Below are 9,548 nucleotides of genomic sequence, written 5' to 3'. Positions count from 1 at the left end.
TAAATAACTTTCAATTTTGTTGGTATATATACTCCCTTCATCCCAGGTTATTTAATTAAACAAATCTTAGTTCCCCTGGGGAAATCTTAGACCCGCATAGCCTTCTCTCTTTCATAAAAAAAAAAAAAATCATCTTTCAGTCGTGTCTGTTTGTGACCCCATGGACTGTAGCTCACCAGGCTCCTCCATCCATTGGATTTTCCAGACAAAAATACTGGAGTTGGTTGCCATTTCCTTCTCCATGGTCCCAAGAACTATTTTTCTATCAAACTGCAAATAAATTTACAGGTTTTCTTATTTTATATTAATAAGGACTGCTCAATCCAAGTATTGGATCTCTAAAAGGTAGTTGATGTTATGATACTGTGTTAACTTCAGCTGTAAACCAAGAATCTCAATATTTTAGCTATTCTGTGATTTCTTCAAGGAAATCCACTTAAGTAACATCTAGAACCCAGCTGAAATAACCCGTAAAACCTAAACTTCTGAATTACTAAGCATGATTTGTGTTATTGTTGTTTAGTCACTAAGCTGTGTCTGACTGTTTTGCAACCCCATGGATTGTAGCCCGCCAAACTCTTCTGTCCATGGGACTTTCCAGGCAAGAATACTAGAGTGGGTTGCCATGTCCTTCTCTAGGGGATTTTCCCAATCCAACAATTGAACCCAGGTCTCCTGGGCATCGCCTGTATTGCAGGTGGATTCCTTTACTGCTGAGCCACCGGGGAAGCCAAGCATGATTTTAATTATTAACATATTAAATGTTAACGTAAATAATTACCATTAAAGCATTTCATTACAACCATTTATATGTACAAATCGTATATTACCTAGAAAGATGAGAGAAAAGAAAATAATCCAATGTTAAGAGCAAAATAAATCAATAATTAGTGCAAATTATGAATTGTTGGATTCCTTTGTATCTCAGTTGGTAAAGAATCTGCCTGCAATGCAGGAAGACCCAGGTTCAATTCCTGGGTAGGGAAGATCTCCTGGAGTGCGAAACGGCAACCCTGTATTCTTGCCTGGGAAATCCCATGGAGGAGCCTGGTGGTCTACAGTCCATGGGGTCGCAAAGAGTCTGACATGACTGAGCAACTAAACCCAGAACAGCACGTGAACTGATGAAGAGGTCTCTAATGACTGTTCATAGTTCATTTTTTTTCCTTTTTGTCATTGTCTTGTTTTCCATCCACAAGTAGATAACGAGATGACTCTTTCATATTTGCTTGGGGGAAATGTGAGAGTTGATGTGTAGCTTTAGTTAAACTGATTAAACTGTTGGTTTGAGTTCATTTAATTCAGTTAGTTAAAATAAATCAGGTTGTCTCAACTTAGACCACCATTAGATGATATTATCTGGCAAAAAATATATATAAGTTTAACTCCAGTGGAATGCAGTGGGAATAAGTAGAATGTGTTGTTCATCCCTGTCTTCATAGATATTCCCTAAACTTTTGACGACCTGATGTTGTTCCAGAATGGGCCAGAAACCCTAGATTCTCTCCCATTCAAAGTTGTACTGCTGAGGCTGAATCAGAAGGAAGCAGCCCACAATTTGTATATCAGCACCAGTAATTTTTAAATTGAATAAGCAAGTTCTGAAGGTCATAGCGAGATGAGATAAGGAAAATTTATTCAGCCTTATGGATACTTTTATTTCCTATGCAGAGGATCTGTGCTTCCTGAACATTTCGTAAACACAAAGGTACCCCGCCATAAAAAATAATCATGTAAGCCGGGTATCATATTTCATTCAGATGGAAACAAATGCTTAATTTTTCTGAGAAAAAAGCCTGTGTTTCTAGGCATTCCCTATCGGTGCTATTTATGTGTGGTCAGTTTTGAGAGGCAAGATTGATTTGTGAAAAAATGTTGTTGCTAATTTGTACTTAGACTGGATCCACAGTCAAGAGCCTCTAACTTGAGCAAATGCAGAGACAGAGGGCTTCCCTTCCCACCATCTCCATGTACAGGGCAGCCTCAGAGACTGAAGTCCAGGCCCCAAAATAGCTAATTTTTTTTTCTTTAGTATTTACTTTGTGCCAGGCACTGTTTATGTGCTTTTAAAATGTAGGGCTTCCCTCATAGCTCAGTTGGTAAATCATCTGCCTGCAATGCAGGAGACCCAGGTTCAATTCCTGGATCTGGAATGATCCTCTGGAGACGAAATGGAAACCCACTCCAGTATTCTTGCCTGGAGAATCCCATGGACAGAAGAGCTTGGTGGGCATAGTCATGCGATTGCAAGAGCTGGACACAACTTAGCGACTAAACCACTACCACCAAAATGTATTAATTTGCCGAATTCTCATATAAGCACATGCTGCTGCTGCTGCTGCTAAGTCGTTTCAGTCGTGTCCGACTCTGTGCGACCCCATAGACAGCAGCCCACCAGGATCCCCCGTCCCTGGGATTCTCCAGGCAAGAACACTGGAGTGGGTTGCCATTTCCTTCTCCAATGCATGAAAAGTGAAAGTGAAGTCGCTCAGTCGTGTCTGACTCTTAGCGACCCCATGGACTGCAGCCCACCAGGCTCCTCCGTCCATGGGATTTTCCAGGCAAGAGTACTGGAGTGGGGTGCCATTGCCTTCTCCATGGGTTAGATGCTATTATTATCTCCATTTTACAGATGAGGAATTTGAGACAGATTAAGTACCGTATCCATGTTTCACAGTTCCAGAGCTAGTGCTCTCAAGCACTAAACCACACTATTTTTTCACAGCTCCAGTAGGGCCAGTCAGGTACAAAGCCCTCAGGGAGACTAGATCGCTTCTGGAGCCATTCTAGTTTTTAAGACCCACTACCCAGACTCAAAATCTGAAGGAAAACACAAAAACCCAAAAACCTAAGGGTTCGACCTGCCATTCATTTTGAGATAACCATCAAAAAGTCCTGGAAACTCTTCAAAACAAAGTTGGTTTGGAGCTTCCTGTGTTTTTCTCAAGATTGAAATGTCATTAACCCCATAAACAATTCTTCAAATGCTAATAGTTGTACCACTGAAAAGGAGGGGAGATCTCCTGGTCAAATAGACTTGGGAAAAAAAATAGCATCTACAGAAGATTCACAATGAACCATAATGAATATGAATCTATATTGAAGGCTCATAGAAATCTTGCGGTAAAGAAATTTGTTTAATTTTGTTTTATTTCCCAAAGTTGTTCTTCTTAACATTTCCACGGAGCATCATTTGTGACCAGTGCTCCAAGAATGAGTAGGCCAGTGACCCCTTAAGCGTGGCGTGGGAAGATATAGATAGATCCTCTCTGGTCTGCCATGCCTTGAAAACACTGCACAAGAATTGTTACCACGCCCACATCACCTCTCCTCCGAGCCTGGCATCAGGAAGTCTTCCTCCTCTAAGAACTTCAGCAGGGCCTGGGTTCTGAGACTGGCACTCCACACCCCCAGCCTAGGCTTAGGTTCCTAAGCTTCCTTGATCTTTTCTACCAATAGCTTGAGGTATGACCCTGAACAACTTGAAAGTGAGCCATTCAGATCTAACCCCAAACCCTGGGAGCCAAGACATTTTGTTTTGGATTTTTGGAAGGTATTTGGCAATTTTCCATAGAAGTGGTTCCTCAAAAAAAAAAAAAAAAAAAAAGAAGTGGTTCCTCAGTAAGAAATGAGTCATAAACATCCATTATGGACAGGAGCAACTGGGTAATAATAGACCAGAGACACGCTGTCCTTATGACCTTTGCTCCAAAGTGGTGCTAAAATGAATTAAGTTTGTTCCCACAGTAGATTATTCAGTGTTTCTTGGGGGTATGAGAAACCTAGAAATTTCACAGCAAGCCACAGATGAATTGCTGTTCAGTCAAGTCACACAATCAATAGAAAGTTAAATTCCTCTATGGCCAAACATGACATCTAGTTCTCAGCTTATCAAAGAACACCAAGGCAGGAAGTGACCACGTTACAAGTATCTACTGCTCCATGGCTTCCGTGGTAGCTCAGTCAGTAAAGAATCTGCCTGCTGTGCGGGAGACCCAGGTTCAGTCCCTGGCTCAGAAAGATCTCCTGGAGAAGAAAACAGCAACCCAGTCCAGTATTCTTGCCTGGGAAATCCCATGGACAGAGGAGCCTGGAAGGCCACAGTCCGTGGGGTCACAAGAGTTGGACACGATTTAGTGATTAAACCACCACCACTGGTCCACCCAACCGAGGATCTCAGAACATTTAAAAAGTGTCAATAGATTAGAATTTTCATTTACTGAAGCAAAACAATACATAGGCTAGTGAAGTTGTTATATAATATCCGTATCATCTTCTTTTTCAGTTGCTAGGGTAATTGAGGTACAATTGACATACAAACAGCTGCACATACTTAATGTGTACAGTTTTGATGAGTTTGGAAATAAGTACGCATCTGTAAAGCTATCACCACAATCTATGCCATAAATATATCCATCACCTCCAAAACTTTTCTCCTACAAAATTATTATTATTATTTGCATGTATATGATAAGAACGCTTAACATAAGTTCTACCCGCTTAGCAAGTTTTTAAGAGAACAAGACAGTGTGGCCGCCTTTAGCCGCTGCACTGTGAAGTAGATCTCTAGGGCTTATCCATCTTGCATAATTGAAAGTTAGTACCCTCTGACTAACACCTCCCCATTTTCCTGTTCCCCCCAGCTCCTGTTAACCACCATTCACTCTCTGCTCCTATGGATTTGACTATCTTAGATTCCTCATGTAAATAGTGTCTTGTAGTATCTGTCCTTCCTTGTCTGCTTTATTTCATTTAGCATAATATCCTCTGGGTCCATCCATAGTGTCACAAATGGCAGGATTTCTTTTTGAATACTGAATAATATTCCACTGTATATTTATATTTTCTTTCTCCATGAATCTGTCGATAGACACTTAGGTTGATTCCACATCTTGACTATTGTAAATAGTGCTACAATGAACATGCGAGTGCAGATAGCTCTTCAAGATTTTGATTTTAATTCCTTTGGATGTATATAGAAGTGGGGTTACTGGATTGTATTATACTTGTTAAATGTTATCCATAAAAATCTTGAAGAAGATTAATGACTTTTTTTTTTTTGGTTAATGTCATTTTGTTTTTAAGTTGTAATTTTCATAAGAATTACATGAAACTTCTCATCAGATTGTTATGGTAATGACCTAAAACTGTTATTATAACAAGTAAAATATGCACAATGCAAAGGGGGCTAACTGTATGACATTGGCCAGATTTCTTTGTTTCTATGGCTTTAGTCTCCTCATATCAAAAGAGAGAATTCAAGGAGAAAACGGTTAAGCTTCTTTTAAACTCTGAAATTCTATGAATATACTGTAACCTGTTATGAAAGTGGAAATGATCCGTTATGTAGAATTACATAATTTATATTGAACTTTTCCCATGGAATTGCCTTAATTCCCCCAAAGAAATGGCTGTAACTGCATAGTGGGTTCTTTAAATTTTATACCTCCTCATGATCAAGGAGAGAGAGAGGTCCCTTTCATTTTATAATAGTACTTATCAGGCTCCAGGTGCTCTAAATGTTCTATTTAATTCTCACAACAACTGCACAAAGTAGGCAGCATTCTTCCAATTTTTCAACTCAAAGGAACTGACTCTTAACAAGGCTTATTACTTGCTCAAGTTTGCTGGATTTTGGACCCAAGTCCTCCATCCCCTTAAATACTCTATTATGGTGCCTCTCAGCATTCGACAGGTATGTGCTGGGCACCATATTGGACCTCTGGAGGTTAAACACATGATTAGACATGGTTCCTGTGCTCAAGGAGTTTATGATTTAACAGGATAAACAGGATCCAATCAAATAGGTAAAATATAAAGGAGAATTAATTGCAATAGGAATTTAAAACATCACTTCCCTGGTGGCTCAATCAGTTAAGAATGTGCCTGCAATACAACAGACCTGAGTTTGATCCCTGGGTCAGGAAAATCCCCTGGAGAAGGGAATGGTAATCCACTCACTATGCTTTCCTGGAGAATTCCATGGACAGAGGAGCCTGGTGGGCTGTAGTCCATGGGGTCACAAAGATTCACACATGACTGAGTGACTAACACTTTCACTTTCATAGTGATTAGAGACAGAGTGAATAGCATGAGCACAGGTATCAGAGACGAAAAGTACAAGATAGATACCAGAATGTTGATTAATTCTGGACTGCCAGAGAGGAGAAAATTTGAAAGGAGGTAGGAGGTGATGCAGTCAGAATGGAAGTTAGAGATGGTTAAAGAAGAACTTTAAATTTCCAGCCTAGATTTGACTGTATTCATTCCAGAGAACAATTGATATTTTCAAGCAGGAGAGTGCTTTCAATAAAGAAGTCTGGAAGTGGTCTCCAGTGAGAATTGAAAATGGGTGAGCTTGAGTGAGCAAGAACATTAAGGAAGCTGGAATCTATGAAAGCTGAGAACTCCAGCCATGTGGTAGAGAACTGAATCAGGGCAGGGATAGAGGGACTAAGGGAAAGGGGATGGATGGGAAGTGAAATTAACAAGAGTTGGCAAACAAATGTGGGGCATAAGTAAGACTGACTCTTCAGATTTTTCACTCCGGTTGATTAGAAAAATGATGGTGTTGGCATCAGAAATGATAATGGAACTCAGAAAGGAACCAAGAAGGAAGAGGGCTTAAAGAGAAATGATGAATTCAATTATGGATATACCAACATGTATGTGTTCACAAAAAGTTCAGGAGCAAACACCGAGTAGGAACTGAAAGTGTGGGACAGATTATCAGAAGATCAGTCAGAGTGTGTCCCATGCAGGAAGAACTGAAGTCATGTAAGTACCATGGGAAAGAAATCATTCATTCATTCAATTAATTTTTATTGAGCCCTTATTCTGTACCAAACACAGGATCTCTGTCTGAGATCTTAGGGACACAAGAGTAACAGAGGTCTTGCCTTCATGGAATTTATTTTCTAGAATGTAGACCAAAGAGAAGGGAAAAAAAGGTAGAATTTAGAGAATATATACTCTTAGAAGATGGAAGAGGAAGAAAAGCAAGACAGAAAACAGAATTTCATGTCTCAGATATTGAAGGAGGAGAAATGTTAAGAAAGAAAGAGTAGAAATATTATAGATAATTACTGTTATTATAATTCATAAACATTCATTAAGTGCCAGACCAAAAAAGAATCTACTTTCAGAGAGATTACATTCCAGTAAAAAGCAAAGGTAAACAAATTAAGCATGATAATTATTCATTGTCATAAGTGTCATAAAGAAACAGGACGAAGAAGTTGGGAGAGGGCTGTAGAGTCTGCCAGATGAGAGCTCTTAAAGAAGCGACATTTGAAATGAGACCCGCAAATGGTTAGCTATTCCAGAGCTGTGGAAAGAATGTTCTAGGTAGATAGAACAACAAAAACCAAAGTGTGAAGTCATTAGAAAGGGACATCAGAGAAGCAGAAAGGAGACCAGTGTGGCTGGGGCCTACTGAACAGGCAGAGGACTGGTATGAAATGAGGCTGGACAAACAGCTGCCAGGAGGCCAGCAGAGAGTTTGTTCTGCGACAGAGAAGACAAAGAAAGGGCCAGATTTGGACCATTTAGACGAAAATCCGTAGAATTTGTTGAGATAGGCTAATCAGGTGGATCCTGGTGCCATTTCTTTTGATGTGAAAAGATGGAGAAAAATACATTAGCATGATAAAGAACTCTATTTAGGATATATAAAATTTAAGAGAACTATATTGTTTTCTAGTTGGAGATGTGCTCCATGGTGTGTGCTCAGTCACTTCAGTCATGTCTGACTCTTTACGACCCCATGGAGTGGGGCTTGCCAGGCTCCTCTGTCCATGGGGTTCTCCAGGCAAGAGTACTGGAGTGGGTTGCCACTTCCTCCTCCAGGGGATCTTCATGACCCAGGGATTGAACTTGGGGCTCCCGCACTGGAGGCCGATTCTTTACAGACTAAGCTACCAGGGAAGCAATACTCTATTTCCACTTCCTTTCTAGCTCCAAAAGAAAGTCTCTGTGAAGTATCTAACTGGTATGATTTGAGCTCAGAGTCCACATGCAAATAGACTCCTAAGACTGCATGTTACCTGTCACATTCTGATTCTTGTGGCTGGAGGTAATGGGGCCAAGAAAGTATGCGGGGTCCATTACTAGAAAGAAGGTGGCAGGGTTTCCACATAGACAAGGAACAAAAGCATCTAAGGCAGAAGAGCTGACCCTACTCCTGCTCATATGGCAATTTTTTTTTCTGGTGTCTTCTCCACTAACACATCACAACAATTTGTGTTTTGTTTTATAGAGACAGAAGTCACACTACAAAATGGTAGCTGTATGTGAGCATCTTTGCCAAAACAGGCTGATTTTAATGATATAGCCAGTTGGCCATCCCTAGATGATTCCCACTAAGAGGCAGAAAGGCTGAAACATAAGCTGCCAACTTGGTATAAGTGTTCATTCATTTCCTCATTAAACAAGTACTTCATAGTTAGTAGTTAATATGTGCCAGGAGATGTGAATATACATTGATGTGTAAGACAAAGACTTTAATCCTGTAGGGGAGATTAGACATGAACATAGACAGTAATGCAATAGAGAATGGGTTATATGCCATTTGAAACAAAGTCCTCTCTAGGAACCTAGCAGTGATAATTTCAGGAGGTGGTACTTATGTAGAAGGGAAAGAAATATGAGAGAAGAAGTTTTGCCAAAGTATGAAGACAAGAAGGGCTAGATGGAATTACACAGTGGTCAAAATATCTGGTGAACTGGATACTAAGTTTGTGTTTGTTATTGTTGTTGATGTCTAGTCACTAAGCCATGTCCTACTCTTTGTGATCCCATGGACTTTAGCCCACTAGGCTCTTCTGTTCATGGGATTTCCCAGGCAAGAATACTGGAGTGGATTGCCAATTCCTACTCCAGGGAATCTTCCTGACCCAGGGATCAAACCTGAGTCTCCTTCATTGGCAGGCAGATTCTTTACCACTGAGCCACTGGGGAAGCCCCAAACTTGTTTACAAAGCAGTAAGATATAGGAGTTGATGATTGCCATTGGGAAAAGATGACGGAAGGCCTTGAATGCTAGGCTTGCAGGACTGGACTGAACAGGAGCCTTCTCAGTGTCTGAAGGGAGGAATGACCAGATCCAAGCAATGCCTTAGGAAGATTCGCTTGGTGGTGAGTTGGGGTGACAGGGAGGAGTCAAGAGATCACAGCAGCCTCTGTGCTTGAGTGATAGAGCTGGGCTCAGGGGAAGATGGTAGCACTAGAGGGAAAAAAAGATGGATGGAAGAGAGGGTATGAAGAAAGGTTTAACTGGACTTGAGGATGGGAGGTAGAGAGAGCTTCAGAAAGGAAGGAAAAGAGAAAGTGGTCAAAAGTGACTAAGGTTTGGGGCTTAGTAAAAAGGAAAAAAGGCAGTTTTACTTCAGAAACAGGAAGGTCGGGGGATTTGGGGAAGGCATAGTTAGCTGATTACAGACCTAATTTATTGAGTCTGAGGCACCACGAGGGCAGCCTGGAGTAGCTTTCCAGAAGTAGGCTGGGCATGTGGAGTTGGAGCCAGAAAGCCATTGCACTGGAGCAAAGCT

General features: G+C 40.8%; 1 non-coding gene across 1 annotated transcript; it reads left to right on the top strand.

Moving 5' to 3' along the window:
- Nucleotides 1–913: 913 nt before the first annotated feature.
- On the top strand, nucleotides 914–986 carry TRNAC-GCA (transfer RNA cysteine (anticodon GCA)). The gene has a single exon. It is a non-coding gene; the product is annotated as a tRNA-Cys (tRNA).
- Nucleotides 987–9,548: the final 8,562 nt, after the last annotated feature.

The sequence above is a fragment of the Bos taurus genome, chromosome 10 (assembly GCF_002263795.3).
Source record: "Bos taurus isolate L1 Dominette 01449 registration number 42190680 breed Hereford chromosome 10, ARS-UCD2.0, whole genome shotgun sequence".
NCBI classification, from domain to species: domain Eukaryota; kingdom Metazoa; phylum Chordata; class Mammalia; order Artiodactyla; family Bovidae; genus Bos; species Bos taurus.
Note: the sequence above shows the minus strand (reverse complement) of the source record. Positions and strands in the feature narration are given on the sequence as shown.